Raw genomic sequence first — 21,601 nt, forward strand, 5'->3', positions numbered from 1 at the left:
ACAAATATTTAGTAACATTTAGTTACAAGAATATACTTTAAATGTTTATGCAAATATAATTATTTTCCATATATAAAGTTTATATTTGAAGCAGTAACTTTTTGGTTATTCATTGTAAGCAAATAAATAAAACAGCTTTGTTTTTAACCACTAAATTTTTTTTTTCACCGACCGGTTTCAAAGCAAACAAGCCTCTTTGTCAAGGTTTACGTAACTAATAAATTAATTCCTATTTTATTTTTATCATTCATCTATTAATTCCTATTTTTTTTTTGAAACTAACTAATTATTTAGTATATTTTATATTGTAAAAGGCACTTGTGCCGTATAGTAAAATAAATAAATAAAAAAGTATTATTTTTAAAACTTCCCGAATTCAAGAGCCTGACTCTTTTTGGCAAGTTCAACCCGAATTGTTCTATTTTGTATTTCTTTACGTATCGTTTTTAATGCTAAATAAAGGTTTTCGATTAATAAAAATAGTAAAAAAATAAAAGAAAAAAAGTGTTCTTTTTGTAACGTAGATAGGCAACTTTTGCGCGGAGCTGACGTTATTATTCACGTGTGTCAGATATCTGTGCTTCCGTTTTGTGCCGTCCTTTGGAGATTTTCCCCAAAGAACCCTTTATACACGGATCACATTAGTCTAATACCTACTTATTCAGAAAGACGCACAAAAGATTTCCTTTTGCCCAAAAATAGGTTATTGTAAAACCCCTGTACGTGGTTTATGGGACGTTCAAAGATTGACTGAACTGTATATTATAATATTCGAGTTACTCTAGCGTATGGGAGCGAACATAGAATTAAGAATAGTCCAGAAGGAGCGCAGAATCATATTTGAAAACATCGAACTGTGTCCAAAACTCCCCCCACTTTGTCCCACTTTCGCCGCGCGCATTCGCGAAGTCGCCGCGTAATGTTGCCAGATGCGAAAAAATGTAATCATAACACAAATGTAAGGTAAAAAAAGCAATCTGTTAATTTCTCTAAAATTTTATTGTGCACGCGGAAACATTGATTGACACAACAGAGTAGATAAGTAAAGTTTAAAGGGTCATTTAATAAGAGTAATTGAATTGATGAATTTTAAACTTAAAATATTTAAAAAAATATTTTACACAAAACGGATATTTTTATATCATGTGAAATAATATTTGATGTTTTATAGATAATGTCGGTCAAATGTCCACCACGGCGTTTTTTAATCCGAGATCCAATTTTCATTAGTTCTCTCATTAAATGAGCAAAGTAGGGTAAAAAAATACCACCTTGGCACACTAACGGAATGCTTATTTTGTTTTCTTTGACAATCTGAAAGATGGAAAAATAATTCAATTTTTAAGTAATGCATTTTTTACTTACACATGTATTTGCTAATTACGCATGAAATGTGATCTCATCCTGTTTTTTAAAGATCCCAGCAGTATTTCTTCACTTCAAAATGACACAATAAGGCATAGTTGAATTCAAATCGGGAGCTGCGTACTGAGCGACATCTACAAAGAAACTAATGGGTCAAAACGTAAAACTACTCTTTTATGAGTAGTTTATTCGCCTTCTGTTTGATGTGTGTATGCGGTTTCTGGACTATTCCAGTTGGTTAAATGCTGTCGAAATGCGATCCCTTGGGCGAATGTGTGATAAAACGGTGTACAATAGGTGCACAAATGTCGAGATCCGTGAACTACTCGCATGTAAGGCCGAGTGCATTATCGACAGAATCAAGAAAGAGGTGCCGCGATGATTTGGACATGTAGAGCGAATGGACGGCGGAAGAAAGGCTAAAAGAATCTACGATGCGAAAGTTGATGGATGCAGAAAACGAGGAAGACCGAGAAAGAAATGGCACGATCGAGTCCATCAAATACTTGAGGATGGACATGTCATAAGTAGGAATAATCGGCGTGCGTGCATGAGAAGATGTATGAATATAGAGGAATCGAGGCCTGTATCCAAAGACAGAGTGATATGGCTTTCTATCCTCTCTGCCTACCCTTACGGTTTTGTTTTGTTGTTGTTTGTTTTAACCAAATCATTGTAGGGTGTTTATCAAGATTAATGGCTTTTTCATCAGAGAAAAAAAATCCAGAAGTCTTAAGAGGAAACGAGGTCAGATTTTTTATCGTACAAACGTATTCTTATATTTCCTCCCCGAATTATGGCACTAGATAAGTGATTCTTTTGCACACTATAGATATTTACCATCGGCGTGTCCATATTGTTTTGTTTTTTGATAAATTGTTTTGTATGGTAGTTAGGACCATCCAAAAACCCATAAAAGTAACTAGTTTTAACTGCCGTCTTCGGAGGTACAGTATACAAATATGATATATCTATAAATCTATATATATATATATAAATGAATCGCCGTGTTGTGTCTCGCAAAAACTCGAAAATGGCTTGACAGATTTACGTGCGGTCTTTCGCCAAATCTTCTAATTTACGTACTCAAACAATAACATCATCAATAAGTAGAAAAAAAAAGTTAGAAGCAAATATGTGTTTTCATCGATTTTCCAGGGTTACATTCGACTGAAATGCATATTCCAAAAAAATTGGAGAATGTTATTTTTTTGTAAATTAAAAAAGTTTGTATTTTAACGTTTACAAACATCAATTATTTTCAATGGATACTGAATTCATTAATTTCCTAGCGATTTATTAATTTCTACACGTTAACATATTTTCAATGGATTTTTAGTAACGTTTAAAAAAAAATAACCGACATTAGAGACATATTTGAAAAACGGATTTCTACACAGAATCCACCACTGCCGGTAAGAAGCGTAGAGTTTGACATTTGCAAAAAGAATTCTTTATTTGAAAAATTATTATTTCATGTTTTGGAATTCAATCACAAACAAGGACTTAGGTACCTACATATCAATGAAAAGTATTTTTCCTTTTATCCGGAAAGTTTTTGCACGATTTCACTATACAGTAATTTTTCTTTTATTCTTTGTTTTTATTTATTTACTGACGGACTTATACAGTCCATTCCAACAATGGTAAACACATTTTCTTTTGCTTAATACAGGTGCAAATGAAATAAAATACAACGAAATAAAATTAAAGCTAGGACAAAAAAAATCTACCTCGAGACAAGATCTGGTCTATCTTAGTTTTTTCTTTTCTTTTGGTTTCGAATTAAATGTCAATGTCACGTCAAAACCTGGACGGTGGTTCGAGAATGACCAAATACGCGTCGGTCATGAGTTGAATGTCATAATTTTAGAACGCTCAGGGGAAAAGTGGTTTGACTTTTCTTCATTAACACGTAATATATCGTAAAATCTGGCTGGCGGTTAAAGAATTAGCGTTGAGTATGAGTTGAGTGTCATAATTTTAGAGGCTCAGATATTTCGTGGTCAGACTGTTTGTCGTTAGCACGTATTCCCGTATTTTCTCCCTGGATTATGGCACTAGAGTAGTGATTTTTGCATGACTTTGATTGGAGCACAACAAGGCCTCTTAGCTAACCACATGAGGAGATGCAACGAAAAACTTACCCTTATTACGAATATATAAATAGCTTAAAAAAAAGCAAAAAAAAATAACGTGTGTTCTTATTTAGGAAAAAATGTTTGCTGAACCAGCTTATAACAGGCAATCTAACGTTTGGGCAGGACAACGTCTGTCGGGTCCGCTTGTGGTAAATAATTTTGAAAAACAGAAAACGTACCGGCACAGAAAACTTAATTCAGGTACCTATTTTTTCTAACTAGGCATCTAAAAGGTTTATGACCTGTCATTGGCTGGATAATGTGGCCACTATACACACTGCGTAACATTCATCATTCTGCCCATATTTGAACATATATATTCCTTCAATTCTTTCATCTGTTGACGTTTGTGAAGTTAAAGAGCTGAAATCTTTATTTATGCGGGTGAGATTAATTTCATTGAATTATTTTACGTACATGTTTTCCATCTGTTTTACTATCTTTTTAAGCGTACGTATCGAGACGTTAAAAGAGACGTCTTTGTAATCGGTCATTTGATAAAACGTCTAAGCTTGGGTTTCCTAGGAAAACGGTGCCGATATCTTAACGGCCGTACGAACGGTGATGCGGTGAACGGCCGCCGAAACGGTGACTAGAGAGTGGTTTCCTAGGAAAACGTTGTCATATCTGGCGGCCACGGCAGCTTATCTGTCAAAAATATGCCCTAGAATGCGATCTGTCATATTTGTCGTTATTTATGAATAGTTTGTCACAGTTTTATTTAATTTTAAACATTTTCGAAGGCATGCGACCTTCTCGTGCACGAAAATTGTATTAAAAAAAGAGTCAACTCTTTTTAAGATTTTTAAGACAGTGAATTCAAGGAGAAATACTGTTTTTCGAAGGAAAATATGAGGCGCATAATTACTCTAGTAAAACTCGATTTGGAAGGACACAAACGAGATGAGGAAATACCAGTAGAACTCCAGGGCCTATTTGCTATTCGGTACTGGGGTGAGGTATGTAATGAATAATAATTTTGGCAATATGTAAGTATCGTTTCTGTCAATTCATTTGACAATTTTAAATACGTAAATGTTTAATGCCTATAGATATTAACTTTTGATAAATCTTCCAGATTCAAGACGACTCTGCTGATATACACGAATTTAGTCACCAAACTATTTCAACATCAACATCAATTGGCATGAAAAACACCGGACTATATTATAATGAAGCCAGTGTCCAGAACAAATGTAGTTATATCCGGCTTATTTTGTATGAGAGGATTTCTTAAAGTTATAGGTGTAATAGATTTTTTTTTTTTTAAATTTATTAATAACAAATTTAAATACAATATTAAATACAATTTTTTACATTTTTCAATTACATATATTTACATTAACGTTTCCCATTACGTAAAAGAAATAAACAATTCTTGTGTACATAATGGGGAGTGACGTCTTATAATAGATTATTTTAGAATAACATAAATAAATTACAAAAAAGATATTAACGATGTTTTCAATCAGTGTTACATAAAGAAGAATTATAGATGTAATTTTTTACTTCTTTCTTAAATATATTGTATTCCTGACTGTACTTTTTATTATCTTTGTTCATTTCATTAAAGAAAAATATTCCTCTGTAAGTATAATGATGTTGTGCAGTAGTTGTTTTTAATTAATTTAATCCATCATAATAGATCTTCACAGGTTGCAGTGACGTCAGGAGTTTGTATACAAGGCCTACTTCACAATATCTTTGATATCCGATAATAATGCTATTAACAAAAAAGGCATTTGAATTGTTTCAAACAGATAAAATATTACTCCCTAGTTTACCTCACCCTTTAGATAAAAGTAGAACTTTATTTTTCAAATTTGATCCTGTACTTACATTTAATTAAGTGTGTTTGCAATAATTGGATCAATTCAAAATAATCCTCATTTAAATGATTTCAGTATAATATTAGATGCTCAATTTCAACATTCGAAATTCATTAATGATCTTGAAAAAAAAACCTTGATCAAATTTGGGCACATGATATCATACAAAGTCCTATATCCAAGCAACATTCTAAAACAAAATGTATCCCTAGAGTTAAAAGTTTTTAATGAGAAAACAATTGGTGGGTTTAAAGTGCGTAGCGCCTAAAAATCCAGAACTGTTTGTAGAACCCGAGAGTACTCTAGATTTTAAAAGTATATTTTGTAGATGGTGGAAGATTGTAAATGGGTAAAGTGTATTTGAATTTCAGAGATTCAACAATCTTCACAAGGAACCCATTAGAGAAGATAGTGTAGATCATAAAAATTTTCTAAGAAACATGTCCCTTTGGTTAAAAACTTGGAGACTCTCAATACCTGAGAGTTAGTCTCTAGGTGTACAAAAATTTAAATCCCCCATTACTACATTGGATGCGTTTTCAATGTTGATCCTATATATATTTTCCATGCATAAAGTAGAATATTTACTCTTGAGTAAATTTCAAAACGATAACTTAGAAGCGAGGTTCGGCTGTTATCGTCAAACGAGTGGAGCTTATTATTGTATTATTTATTTGCAAGTCTTAGAGAGTGAGAGAAAGCTTTGATTTAAATGTGCTGTAATATTGCTGGAGTGGAGTGAGGTTTTGGTAGGTATGTGAATATGAGAGTTAGTGTATATGAGTGTGAGGGTGGGTTTGTGGAAAGGGTGAGTGTGTGTTTGATACAAGTGGATAGAAACATCTTAAATTTATAATGTAAAAACAAATATATGATTTATAGTTTATATAATATATGTTTAGTCTCTCTGATTTGATGTTATATGTTAAACTTTTAAATAGTATTCCTTGAGTATGTTGGATTTATAAATAAATATTTGCAATTTGTAAAATATCATAATTACTTATAATCACATCTATATAATAACTAATTTTAGTTTATTTAATCCTGTAATTATTGTTATTAATATCATACTAAATGGGATATGATAAGGTTTGCTGACGATATTGCTATGGTTGCTGAAAGTGAAGAAGAACTGCAAGAGCCCTTACAACTATGGAAAGCATTCTTCAAAATAACTACAGTATGAAGATAAATAAAGACAAAACAAAGCTACTGACTGTAGGCCGAATGCAACACCAGATAAGAGTAGTGATGTCGGGAATACCATTAAAGAACACCAAGGAGTTTCTCTACCTCGGGAGCAAAATAACTTTGGGACGGTTGGTCTAAGAGCGAGGTCGACAGCCGTATACATCAAGCTAGACTTGCATTTAATAAAAGGTCCAAAATAAAAGAATCAAATAATATAGACCTAAAACTAAGAATACTCCTAATCAAGACCTATTTATGGAGTATCTTGATGTATGGCTGCGAGACATGGTGCCTATCCGAAAGAGATAAACGGAGACTAGAGGCTTTTGAGATGTGGTCCTATAGAAGACTACTAGGAATTTCCTGGAGAGACCACATTACAAATGAGGAGGTTCTCCAAAGAATCGAAGGTGGAAGGCACCTGCTCAGGACCTTGTCCGAAAGGTGAGCGAGATGGATCGGTCATGTAATACGTCAAGAAGGCCTGCATGTGCAATGGAGGGGATGACCGAGGGAACAAATTCTAGGGGATGCCCACGCCGAGAGTACCTGGAGGATCTATTAGAGGACGTGCGCTGCTCATCATATGTTGACTTTAAATGAGCCGCACAAGACAGGGAGGAATGGAGGAGAAGAATGAAAGGAATTGCTGCCAGCCAATCCCAGGATTGAGACCAGAGAAGAAGAAGATCATACTCAAATAATTTTAAAAAATACATTACATAATAATTTATAAAATAAAAGGTGTATGTTTTTGATTAAATAAAAATAATATATGCAATAACTACATTTTTATTTGTAACTGATCTTGGTGCGTTCTATTCCTTCACAGGGCCAATTTCAAGTGTTTTGGTGAACAAATCATGATATCATGTAAACAGAAATAAGAGAAAGAAATATTTTTTTCTTTTATTTAGGAAACATTGTTTTATAGTATGCAAAACTTTATGTAAATTATGTTTTTAATACCTCTTATGAATATACACATTATTGTTATTCCATTTTGTATTATAATTTTATATGTATTCTTCTCCTTTTTGTAAATCATGAGAAATGGAGTTTATACTCACATAATATATTCTCTATTGCATAATATTTATGTAAATTTAAGATCATAATGAAAAATTCTCAAACGATAACGATACTAAAACGATTTCTTGTTTAGCATTAGGTCTTATACCCATATATATGTAACTCATATAATATTTGTACTTTTATACAAATATGAACCAAACTTTTCTTTTTTAAATATCTCTTTGTAAAACAAAAGAACCAGAATTCACTTTACTTGATGTTTTCTTTAATATTCATTTATGAACTTGTAAATATTATAGTAACAATTTATACTGGAACATCAGAACTTAATATTGCTTACTTTATATAAACTCTAAAGATTTCTTCTGAAAAATTACAATCATCATACACTTACTTCTTACAGACACCATAATATATACTTATAACTTTCATATGTAATAATATACAAAACTAATTATTCTTTTCTCACTTAAAATTCTTATATATTTTTTATTTTTTTGTCACATTTAATGTTTATATCTTTTTAATTTGTGAAAACTTAATTGGTCTTTTTATGTTAAAAAATTGTTGTTTTTAATACTTATTTTTTATTTTTTTTAAAAAAGAAATATTTGCGTTCTTATGATTTACCCAAATATTTAATAAAATAAAATAAATAAATAAACTACAAACTGTAAGTTCGAAACCAAAATGTCTTCAGCGTTTAACTAATAATTTATGTACCTCACAACACAGTATTGTATAACTTTTAATTCTTTAGGAATATCATCTGCTCCCTATCGTACAAGTATATGTCCAACCTCTTTGAATCATAATTAAATTCATTTTATTAGTCTGTCAAAATATAATATAGTATTTTACATAGTAACAACAAATATAAAGAATACATTTGTCATTACAAAGCAGACATTGTTATCAATTCATTATTACTCTATTATAGCTATGTAAGTACTCACCTAGAATTTGCATCCATAATTTGGAATCCACAATACATTACTTATATTGACAGGCTGGAGAAAGTACAACATATTTTTTAAAACATTTGAATTTCTGATGCTTTCTTACATTTCGTGAGATTACTTAGCATTAGGTCTTATACGCATTTATTATATGTAACTCATATAATATTTGTACTTTTATACAAATATGAACCAAACTTTTCTTCTTTAAATATCTCTTTGTAAAACAAAAGAACCAGAATTCACTTTACTTTACGTTTTCTTTAATATACATATATAAACTTGTAATAATTGTAGTAACAATTTATACTGGAACATCAGAACTTAATATTGCTTACTATATATAAACTGTACAGATTTCTTCTGAAAAATTACAATTATTATACACTTACTTCTTACAGACACCATAATATATACTTATAACTTTCATATGTAATAATATACATAACTACAAACTGTAAGTTCGAAACCAAAATGTCTTCAGCGTTTAACTAATAATTTATGTACCCCACAACACAGTATTGTATAACTTTTAACTCTTTAGGAATATCATCTGCTCCCTATCATACAAGTATATGTCCAACCTCTTTGAATCATAATTAAATTCATTTTATTAGTCTGTCAAAATATAATATAGTATTTTACATAGTAACAACAAACATAAAGAATACATTTGTCATTACAAAGCAGACATTGTAATCAATTCATTATTACTCTATTATAGCTATGTAAGTACTCACCTAGAATTTGCATCCATAATTTGGAATCCACAATACATTACTTATATTGACAGGCTGGAGAAAGTACAAAATATTTTTTTAATATATTTGAATTTCTGATGCTCTTTTACATTTCACTTGAAAGACTTTTATTCTTTCTTTTTCCACTGCTGGTTTTATATTTTTAAACTTATTTGAATTACTTTTAGAATAGCATTTAAAAATAATATATTGCTTTTTTTACCACAATATGTTATTATTTTTTTAAGATGTTTTTTTAAATTAACTTAAATTTATTGTCTTTTTTTCTTTAAATATCTCTTTTTACAAAGAGATATTTAAAGAAGAAAAGTTTGGTTCATATTTGTATAAAGAACTAATATTTTATGAGTTATATGTATATATATGAGTATAAGACCTAATGCTAAACACGAAATCATTTTAGTATAGCATACTTGAGGATTTTTCATTATAATCCTAAATTTACATAAATATTATGTAATAGAAAATATATTATGTGAGTATAAACTACATTTCTCATGATCTAAAAAACGGAGAAGAATACATATAAAATTATAATACAAAATGGAATTACAATAATGTGTACATTCATAAGAGGTATTTAAAACATAATTTGCATCCAGGTAAAAATAGTTTGCTCATATTTATTAGTACATTTTTGTTTTTATGATCAGTATTATTCTGGGAAGTGTTCATTTCAGGGGAGTGTCTGCCTTCCTGGAGGTGGATCTGGTGAGTCCGAAGTAAGTACTGCTGTGGGTATGGTGTCATTGGATTTTTCCATCACAATAGTGAAGGTAGATTTCAGAAAGTCTTGTCTCCCATCTGTTCTACATTGTATGGCGTTCTGGAATGGTCTTCTGTGGCAGTCAGTAAATATAAATACGTGGCTCGTGTTGAGAAGTTCTTTGTGGATAAAGGTTTTCTTTGGACTGTGGTGGATGCCTGGTGTATGTCTGATGTCTGCGAGTCTGAGTCGTAGGTCGTTGACGAATGTCCCCTTGTCCTTGCATGTTGAGGCAGTGAAGAAATCGCTCGGGAGCCTAGTAATTTCTGCTGGCAAACATTTGAGTTCGACTCGCACAGCAAATCTAGTAGTACTATCGGGAGAGTATCTACCCTCTCACTACTCGTATCTTGATCTGCACTTGGGTGAAAATAATTTTGTAGTATGTACTTATTCTGAAAATAAAATTCACAATGAATATACAGGAAAGTTATTGCAACCTACCTTATGTATCTAAATAAGAACTTATTACTGGTGTTTATGGAGTTGCTATAAAACTAGTTTGAACTTGTCTCAAATATAAATGGGAGCTTATTTACATACCATATTATTTAATTGAATTCGGTGATAAGAATCCTGGAACAAATGTATTAATAAGTCCCAAGTATGTCTACATTTAATCGTTTTTCTGTGCCATAAGTTTACTCATTAAAAACAATGTTTTGAGTATGTCCAAATGTTTGCAGACAGGCTGGATTTCCTCCCTAGGGAGTTATCTAGTTCTAAATTTGTTGCAACAGAGAGGGAAAACATTTTCGAGAAGGGAATATGGAAGTCTAGGCACTTACAGGGCTTATGCTCTGTCATAGGCTGGTTTAAGTAGGCATTTTACACATTGTAACATTCTCCATTCTGCCTATGTTTTAACATCACATTTCCTCAACTCTTCCATCTGTTTTCTTTTGTGAAGTAAAAGAGCTGAAACTTTTATCATTTGGGTGAGATTTATTCGCCTGAACCAATTCACCTACGACGCAAATTCAGTATTCCCTTCTCAAAAATGTTTTCCCTCTCAGTTGTAACAAAAATTGTTCATATTGGTGACTACTCTTTGGTGTTTGTAGCTTTCTAGAATAAATAAATGTAATAATTAATGCAGAAAAAATATTATAGTAATGTTTATACAAGAATTACATTGGTATACTTATTTGTATCCATCGACAAATTTGTTGTATTCATTTCATGTTCAAAGGGCATATTTTATTTAAAATTCATCAAACTTACTCTGTTAAGATTATGTTCCAGGCATTTTTCTTGGCTCTTTAATATTCATGGAGAACTCCTTATTTTAAATCACACCCATGTGACTTTTAATCTGAAATGTTTTGTGTTATTTCATAAAATGTCAACTTCAAAATAGGTTAGGATTTGGTAAGGTAACCTAATAAAAAGTTTGATAATGTCCTTACAAGACAAAATGCGTCACATTTTACACCCTTGTAAATAAAAAAAATAAAAGGATAATTGAATCCAATAAAAGCATTTTACTTTGGATACCTTACGAAATTTTATTATAGAATTCAACCAATTATCTGCAGACACAATAAATAGGTTAGGATTCCTTGGAATCTATTACCTATAAACAATGTTATAATAAATGTTTTGAATTAGAAAAATAACATTATGATAGATGCTTAGCTTTTTTCTTGTAGCTTATAAACATTTGCTCTGTTATTTTTATATGATTCTATTGTTATTTACATTTTAGTACATACCTGATATTTCAAGCGTTGTCCCGATATTTCTTCACGAACTTTGTTTCAACTCGACTTTTTAATAGTCTTTGCCCTTCCATTACATAAATCGTCATGATTTTTACAAAATTAATCAATATTTCGTCATTTTCAACATTCCGCACCACGTTTGCACTCATTTTGACAGCTAAACGGTAACCGCTTCGCGACAAAAACCGTTCGAAAACAGTTCGCACCGCTGTGACGGCCGTCCTGCAAATGGCGGCACCGTTGCTTCGACGTTACGTTCACGGTCAACGCTCTCTAGGAAACCGGCGCCATTGATTTACATAGTCAACGTTTTAATGACGTCATCCGCCGTCCCGTGACGGCCGCTTTGTGACGGTACCGCTGTCTTAGGAAACCATAGCTTAATTGTCAAAAGCCATAAAAACCGTGTTCAAGCGAGCATTTTTTGTTGGAATTGGGATTTATTGGAGTTAATAATCGCTTTAAAGTGGCCATTTTTTATCACAGAAGCCTTTTTAAAATATAAATGAGAAATATTTTAAATTTTAATGAAGTCGGGAAAGCTGACTAAATGTTCGGGGTCATTCATTGGATGGATTCGATTAATGATGTCGAGATGAAGCACGAATATCTACATTATTTTAATTTTCGTTGACAAAGATTTGATTGAACCCCTAAAAGTTTTATTAAGTTAAACATATTGTTACGGACGTCGTATAGACTCAGCAGCCCTTCCTGGGACCTCTTAAATAATGCATAGTGTAGAAACCTCGGTATATGTAACACGAAATGCCACCTCCCCAATAAAGACTTTATTTTGTCAGCTACACATATTATTGCAACAGAGATGGATAACATTTGAGACTATGGAATATAGATGTCTAGCCATTTATAGGACTCCCCCCAGAATGCCGGCCAGATATTTGCAATCGATTAAATTAATTGATTCGACTCATTCATTTAGTACAATTTCAAATTTATTAATTTAGGTATATAACCTGTCAAGTCCTGATGATAAGGAAGAAGTTCCCTCTAAACCAATCGACGTGCAACTTAAAAGTAAAAGTGGTTTTTACAAATTTATAAACAAATTAAATGTCATACCACAAAGTGAAAAATGTTTTTGATATAAAGAAATTATTATTAGTCATTCATGTAAATAATAATGCTCTATTGTATCGCACGAACACACCATAAAACCAACCCTCTGTGACGTAAGCACACGCTTCATAATCCGCCTAACCGATTTATATAAGGGAGCATATAAAAGGGATAATTTAAAAAGCATTAGTTCGCCACTAACGAGCTATCGCACTGAAGTCCCGAAAAGCCAAGTAGATAAATCTCAAATTATATTTAATTTTTAATATTTTCTTTATATATATAATTCCTCTGTACGTGTGATGTCACCGAACTCCTAAACGGCTTAACCGATCTACGTGCGGTTTTCAGAGAAATATAGATCTTTGCCCTGTCGTGTTCGTAGATATATCCAATTTAATGTGTAAAAAAGAAGTTAGGAGCACAAATGTTTTATTCATCGATCTACCAGGGTTACATTCGAGGAGAATGCATTACAAAAAAATGGAAAGATGTTGATTTTTTGTGTATAAAAAAGTTTGTTTTTGAATGTTTATAAACAACATTTGCTTTTTATGGATTCCAATCAGGTTCTTTTCTTAAATTCCCTTTAACTTCTTCCCATTTATTTCTTTTTACTGGATGTTTGATAATACTAAAATAATATCGAATTCAATACATTTAAAAATTGTATTTATACATAAGTACACCACTCTGTTGGTGAGAAGACCGGAGTTTGACGTTTGCAAAAAGAATGCCATATTTGAAAAAATATTTATTTTATGTTTTGGAATTCAACCATAAACAAGTACCCAGGTACCTACTTAAATTCGTTTTGGAATTCAATCGCAAACAAGTACTTAGGTATGAGGTACCTACTTATCTATGAAAAGTCTTTTTCCAAGGTAATAAATAGCAGGCAAGCCAACGCTCGGGCAGGAAAATGCCTGTCGGGTCCGCAAGTATTGAAATAAAGATTTAGTTATTAGTGTGATACATATATTCTTCTTCTTTTTCCACATGCGATTCTAAGTGGATCATGTGGATATTACCAGACGCCTCCAGTAGCTTAATCACAAATAATTATAGACGCGCTTAAAAACATGCTAAGCATTTAAGCGATCACAATGAACAACAATGAACATCTGCAAGCATTTGGACATACTCAAACATTGTTGAATAATGAACATGCTTAAGTTATCGCAGTCATAAGTCAACGCGTGTGTAATCTCTTAGTCAACGCTCGTGTCGGTTTGTTATCCTCGTAAATAAATACAGTTCATTGGCGAAAAATCGGTGTTTACTATAAAAAATAATACAGTATATTTCATTTGCAAAAAAGACAGGAGTATCTAATACAAAAAAGTGAAAATTAAATTACAATTACCATGGCGACTGCTTTTCTTGACATTAGGCTTGCCAAACGCTGGCTAAATGCAATAAATAGCATGATAAATAAGAAATAAATAAATAAATAAAATAGCAATTTTAGAATATTTTCCATATTTACACCGGTGAAATTCAAAAATGCGATTGCGCAGCAGGATTATACGACCCGAAACGTAAATAATTTGACATTTATTATTAGTCTTAAAGTCTGTCGTAGCAAATAAGTGTCTATCGCAAGAGGCTAAATTAGCAGTTCATAATGGAGTTCTGGTACCAACCCTAATGTATGGAAGCGAAGCATGGAGTTGGAAAAAAAGGGACGAAAGTAGACTGAATGCTGTTGAAATGCGATCCCTGAGGTGAATGTGCGGAAAAACAATGTATGATAGGTGCCCTAATGTCGAAATTAGAGCAGAATGCAAGGCTGAGTTAAGCATTATCGACAAAATTAAGAAAGGTCTTTTGCGATGGTTCGGTCATGTGGAGCGAATGAATGATGAAAGAACGGCTAAAAAGATTTATGATGCGAATGTGTCTGGTTGTAGAAGCCGAGGAAGGCCGAGAAAGACATGGCATGATCAAGTACAACAAATTCTTGAAAGTGGTCATGTGAAAAGTCGGAATAATCGACGTGCGTGCATGAGAAGATGTATGAATGTGAAGGAAGCAAAGGAAGTGTGCCAGGACAGAGTGGTGTGGCGTTCTATCCTCTCTGCCTACCCCTCCGGGGAAATGGCGTGATGGTTAGTTAGTTAGTTAGTTAGTTAGTTAGTTAGAGTAAACGAAACGAACTGTTCTTTAATGTCTCTCAATGTTTTGTCACGTCGTCGTACGCAAGAGCGTCCAAAACAATGTATTTCCGTTATATCATGGATGGAGTAAAGCTTGAACGAGCGTCGACGTCCAGGGATCTCGGGGTGCTGTTTGACGCTAAGTTATTATTCAATCTACATAAAATATAATTATTAAATAAAATAAATAAAATACAAAGTTTGTGAGTCTGGAAAGAAAAATAAATATATGAATAAAATATAAGAGAACACTATATGGCTGATTCCGAAATTGTGTTCACCGCACTAAAACAGTCAAGAGCAAATAAGGTCCCACTAATAAGAGAAGTCGCCTAGGAGTAGGCAAGTTCCTGTTTCAGTGCACGATTCATGCTCACGTGCACTGAAATATACTTTGGCAAACAAATGTTTATCGCAGGAGGCAAAACTAGCAGTTCACAATGGAGTTCTAGTGCCTACTCCAATGTATGGGAGCGAAGTATGGAATTGGAAAAATAATGATGAAAGTAGGTTTAATGCTGTCGAAATGCGATCCCTCAGGCGAATGTGTGGTAAAACTTTGTATGATAGATGCACAAATGTCGAGATCCGTAAACTATGTAAGGCTGAGACTTGCATTATCGACAGAATCAAGAAAGGGGTGCTGCGTTGGTTTGGACACGTAGAGCGAATGGACAGCGAAATAACGTCTAAAAGGATCTGCGATGCGAATGTTGCTGGAGGCAGCGAACGAGGAAGATCGAGAAAGACATGGCACGATCAAGTCCATCAAATACTTGGAGATGGACATGTCAAGAGTAGGAATATTTGGAGTGCGTGCATGAGAAGATGTATGAATGTGGAGGAAGCGAGGTCTGTATGCAAAGACAGAGTGATATGGCATTTTATCCTCTTGGCCTACCTCTACGGGGAAACGGCGTGATGGTTTGTTGTTGTTGTGTTGTGGAATGAAATCGGCAAATTAATCATATTCACGGCTTATTGCACGAAACATTTTGAGAATTATCGATGCCTGTGTGACGCATTGTGCGCTGTTTCCAACATCAAATGCCATCCCGTCTCTTGCCTTTTCAATCTTCATCTTTGAGGGAGTGAAACGATCAGAAAATAAATTAAAAGCATATTTAAAACAAATTATAAAAATTCCCACACCACAAAAATAGTTTAAAAACAAACAAACCCACACCAACTAATTACAACAGGGATGGAGAACACTCCAGAGAAGGGATTATTTATTTATTTATTTACATTCATAAGTTAACTGTATATTATTTGAGACATAAGTCCCAACTCCATGGGACTAAAAGTCCTGTGTTGAGATGGGTCGAGCAATTAGTTGACACGGACACATGAGTATATCACCACAAATATAGGATCAGAAACACAAAAAATAATTTAAAAAAATATGTATATGGCATATCAATATTTTATTTTTCAAGAATTAACGGTACAAGCACCTTTTACATTACATACATACATAAGTATTTACAGTGGAGTATATACAGTAACAACTTTTTCAATGCTTACTTAGAAAGAACATAATTAAAATATTGATTCCACACTAAAATGTTTTGCAAGTAATTGTTTATAAGCTGGAAATTTCAATAAAAATATGTCACCTAAATCCGAATGTTTATTACCCAGCGCATGTAGACGATTCAGTACTGAATTGCTAGAATATATTGAGATACGATTGTTGCAGTGATAAAGTTGAACTAGCCTAGTCACTCTAACTGGTACTTTAAAACCAATGAGGGCCAAAATTTCAGGGCTGTCCAATACTGAATTAACGATTTTAAATAGAACTAATAAATCATTAATAGTTCTCCTGTCCATTAATTTAATATATTTAATAAATAATCATAGCTACGAAATTCTTTACGTATTCCTAATTTAAAATTAACATATCTCAAAAACTTATTCTGAACTCTTTCTATGGTAATTTGGTGAGAGGCATAATAAGGGCTCCATATTGTAGAATTATACTCCAAGATGCTTCTCACCAAGGAGGTGTATAAAATTTTTAAAGTGTTTATATTTTTAAAGTCCTTAGTGATGCGCAAAATAAACCCAAGCGTCTTCAATGATCTACTACTAATATCATTAATGTGACTGATAAAAGACAACACCCAAATCCCGCATCTCAGTAACTGAATCCAATGCAGTGTTACCGATTGAGTAGTCAAATAAAATAGGATTTGGTAAATATGGTAAACAGTAAACTCAAACATTCGGAAAATCATCAAGGAGTTTCTTATTTAATCTATTTAAAAATAAAGAACCATTTATCGAGCCTAAAATATAAGAATTTCCTGGGAACGGAAGCCGTTTATAATCTTGCAATTGTAGCAAAGTTGCAAAGGATGTGATAAAGTGTACAAAATGGGTGCTTGGAAGAATGACTAGACAGGTGCCACCGTTTGGTAGCAACAATTCACGGACAGTGTATACTTGTAATGCCGTATTAAATAGACATCATGAACTCGGCAATAGTTATTCCCACGTATCTGATATATTTAGTGTAGGGTATTGTTCCTATAGAACAAACCTTTTGAACTTTTTTAAAGATGGTGAAAGGTAATTATATTTATTTATTCATGCATTTTTTTTATTTTTTATTTATTTACAATTTTAAAAAACCCGTTAGGGTAACATTAGAAATTTAATATTGTCTAGTCATTTTATGTCTCGTCTAGTCTAGTTAGTTCAGTCATCATGTGCTTTTTCAGATTGATTTTAAATTTGTCTCCAGTAAAAGTTTTCAAGTAGTAAGGTAAGTCGTTGTGGTGTTTAAGTCCATAATGTAGTATTTTTGACTGTCCTGTGTTTGTCTTTGCTTTTTCAATATGATAGTGTTGTTGTTGTCTGGTGTTATATTTGTGTATGTCAGCATTTTTGACTAATATTATGTCGTCGTTTTGTATGTTTCCCAGTGTTATTTTGTGCACAATTTTTAAGGTCTCAATTTTAGTCAAGTAGTTTATGTCAAACTGGTGTGTTTTTTTGTACAGTTCAGTCGTAGAGGTCAGGTAGGGTAGGTTGTATGTTAGTTTAAGAAATTAATTTTGTTGTCTTTGTATTCTTGTTACCAATTCCCCAGAAGCCGATCATGTAACTCAATTTACTTTTGACATAGGCTTCGTACATCATAATTTTTTCCTTTCTTGGTATAAAATCTTTTTATTTTGTAGAAGAGGCTATGTAGTGATGCCATTACTTTAGTGAGTCCGTCTATGTGTTTTGTCCATTTCAATTGTCTGTCCATTGTGAGTCCTGGGTAAGTCACATGTTCTTGTTCTTTAAGAGTTTCGTTGTTTATTTTTATGTTCATAATATATATAGTTTTTTGTTCACTTTGCCCAGCTGTATGAAACAGTACTTATGATTTTCTTGTTGTATTACTTTAGAATGTTTTATTATTTAAACTTTCTACTGAATATGCTGTATAATTTTTAGGTTTATTACTGAAATATAAATCTTGTATAATTTTTGGGTTTAATTTTTTTTTTAAATCTTGTGTATAAGGAAATTCATGTTTAAAAAAAAAAAAATATTATGCCAAATATGTTATTATTATAAATGTTTGTAAAAGGCAGATTTGCCGTTTATGTAAATAAAATAAAATAAACACAAAAGAGCGTGTAAACTTGGGCATCCTGACAAATCTGCAATAGCGGAACACTTTATAGACATCGGACATTTTTTCGCATTGAACCGAAAATTTGCAAAACCCCAGTAATAACAGTGCACGAATAATAAAAGAGGCAATTGAAGTACACAGACACCCAAATAACATAAACAAAGACGACGGGCTTAAATTAAACTCAACATGGTTCCCGGCACTACATACTACAAAAAATAATAGGAATGGGCCTACTGCCGACTGCGACACCGTACAAATTACTAGTACTTAAACACACACTTTTTTCTACAAAACACTCAGTTTACCCCGAGAGTGGCTCCTGCAATGGTAGCCGAATCGTCAGAACAAATCCAACACGGTATCAAACAATAAAATAAACATATTGAAGGAGTTTCCTACTTAAATCCCTCCCACTAAGGGAAAATCCAGTCCTTAATCCTCTCTTGAAAATAGTTTTTGTCCTTGAGAGCTTAATACGCTCTTCTAAAATATTGATCACTCTCGGTGCGATAAATGAGAGATATCTCTGAGCAAAAGTCGGAATATGGAAGTCTAGGCATTCACAAGGCTTATGACCTGTCGTTGGCTGTTTTTTTTTTTGTTTTTCACATAGTAAACAAAGATTAATAATGAAAATAATGTGACCTCACTGCCGAGGACACTTTACAATATACATTTAAAAATATATATTTTTACATGTAAGAATATACTACTTGAGTGGCCACCTTACACACTGCGTAATATTTACCATTTTGCTTATGTTTGAACATTCATATTTCTTCCATCTGTTGATTTTAGTTAAGGTTAATAGCTGAAACCTTTATTGTTGTGAATAGATTCATCTGATTGAATTATTTCACATACTAGGTAACGCCCGAAAATATTTTAAAAAAAAATCTTCTTGGACCAGAAACACTGGTATTGGAGACGAAAAGAAAAGAAAAATGACGGTGTCATGAAAACGCGTCTAAAAAACTGTCCGAATAATGGAAAAAGACTTTTCATTGATATGTAGGTACCTAGGTTCTTGTTTATGATTGAACTCCAAAACTAACAATTAATAATTTTCAAATATTGAATTTAGTTAGGGATCTGGGTACTTGTTTATGGTTGAATTCCAAAACATAAAACAATTCATTTACAAATACAGAATTCTTTTTGCAAATGTCAAACTGCGCTACTTGCCAACAGTGGTGCGTTTTGTGTAAGAATTCGTTTTTCAAAAATGTATCAAATGTTTAAAATTATTTAAGCACTGTTTTTGGGCACAAATGATTACACATATAAATAACATTTAAGCCAATACTTAATATTTAAAGTAAATGCACAGCCAATTCTCTACCATAAAAAAACAAGTCATATCTATATTTTTTCGTTTGATGTGCTTATTAAGTATTTTTAATTATTATGCATTAGTGTTTTGGTAGTTAGTTAAAAATTATACACCTCCCCATTCCCCCTCCCAACCACCAACCCCCGCGAGCCGCTTGTTAAAAAATTGGCAGCCCCCCCTTGTTTAAAACAGGTTACCCAAGTGAAAAAGACTCGTATTTTTTTTCGTAGTGTTATAATAATAAAATAAACTGAATGAAGAAACCGCCTGACAATTTTGTTTTCACCAAGAAATCTCGGCAATATAAATGTTTTTGAGTACAATGGAATTTACCTATGTCAACCTAATATGATTTAACCACTAAAACAGAAGCTAATTGGATGTTTTGGGCAAGGGCCCTCGTTTCCTGGAACATGAGGGTAAAATGCGATATTAGTCTGACCCTTTTTAGGTTCAAAGAAGCTGAAACGATTAAAATTATGGCGAATAAAAGTGGCCTTTGTATCGTTGCGTAAAATTCCAGAGACTCGCAACAAAGAAGTAAAACCCCATGATTAGATTTGAACTGAAATAATACAATAATATAAGTATTTAATCAATTAGATTTTTTTATGACTATCGGTTTTGAAGAACGTCACGTAGCTTCAATATTAGCATTGAAGAACACATGAGATTTTTAAAAAATAATGTTTTTTTAGAGTTTGCCAATCATCTCATAATTTCAAATCACAATTTTACATTCAAATAAGAAAAAAAACACCTTAAATTAACCTTTCCCTTACTGTCCTAAATACACCCGCTCGTTACGGTGATGAGTAGTCACCACACATTAAAAAATAAGAATTTAAAAAAGGGAAAAATTGAATATTTACAGGGAATGGCTTTAATTAACCATAATTTTATTCAAAGATGATAATATTTTAAATCTAACTGCTGAAAATATGAAAAAACCATTGGGTATCGCTAATGACTCGGGCGAAGCGTGCACGCGCGCCCACTTCCCGAGAGCCACTAAGTACCTTTATAGTACTGGACTACGTGACTGACTGAGAGTATACTTTTGATGATATTTGTAATTTATCCCCGATTTCCAATAAAATGATTTTTTTGTGTTTAACAACAAATTATTTCAGTCGATACGTAAATATGTAATGGAGGAATACTGAAAACCTAAACACAATATTGATTATATTTATAAGATATTATAGTTATTAGACGCAATGTGTACTAGCTACACATCACCCGGGAGGAAGGGTTAAACAAAATGAAGGTGTTTCACATTGAAAATGCTTCAAAAAATAATATTCCTCTAGTAAATATTCAAATATCTTTTCAATATAGCCCACTTTTTGATTAAAAAAATAACCAATCTTGTAAACAAGTATTGATTAAGTTAAAAACATGACTTTTTAATCGTTTTGAGGTTGGCACTTTTTTTCTTAAGAGCTTATTAAAAATATGAGAGACAAATAAGTCAATTTTGAAGTCGAATTAAATTCTGATATAGCTGTCAGTTTCGGGAACGAGTGGCTAGATGCAGTGGCTAGACTAGCTAAATGCTGCCCTATTAACATACAAGAGCATCTAGCCGTAAAATGTTACCAACGTAAAA

The 21,601-nt window shown here is 32.5% G+C and overlaps 2 long non-coding RNA genes across 2 annotated transcripts; one reads left to right on the top strand and one right to left on the bottom strand.

Moving 5' to 3' along the window:
* The first annotated feature begins 4,024 nt into the window (after positions 1 to 4,024).
* Positions 4,025 to 7,850, top strand: LOC148278176 (uncharacterized). The gene is made up of 2 exons (XR_015823259.1): positions 4,025 to 4,495; positions 4,585 to 7,850. It is a non-coding gene; the product is annotated as an uncharacterized LOC148278176 (long non-coding RNA).
* A 1,949-nt stretch (positions 7,851 to 9,799) lies between these two features.
* On the bottom strand, positions 9,800 to 12,009 carry LOC148278177 (uncharacterized). Its single transcript, XR_015823258.1, has 3 exons — positions 11,766 to 12,009; positions 11,275 to 11,365; positions 9,800 to 10,445 (listed from the first exon to the last, which is right to left on the bottom strand). It is a non-coding gene; the product is annotated as an uncharacterized LOC148278177 (long non-coding RNA).
* Positions 12,010 to 21,601: the final 9,592 nt, after the last annotated feature.

The sequence above is a fragment of the Micrasema longulum genome, unplaced genomic scaffold (genome assembly GCF_059751315.1).
Source record: "Micrasema longulum isolate JH-2025_06_02 unplaced genomic scaffold, ASM5975131v1 h1tg000920l, whole genome shotgun sequence".
NCBI lineage: Eukaryota > Metazoa > Arthropoda > Insecta > Trichoptera > Brachycentridae > Micrasema > Micrasema longulum.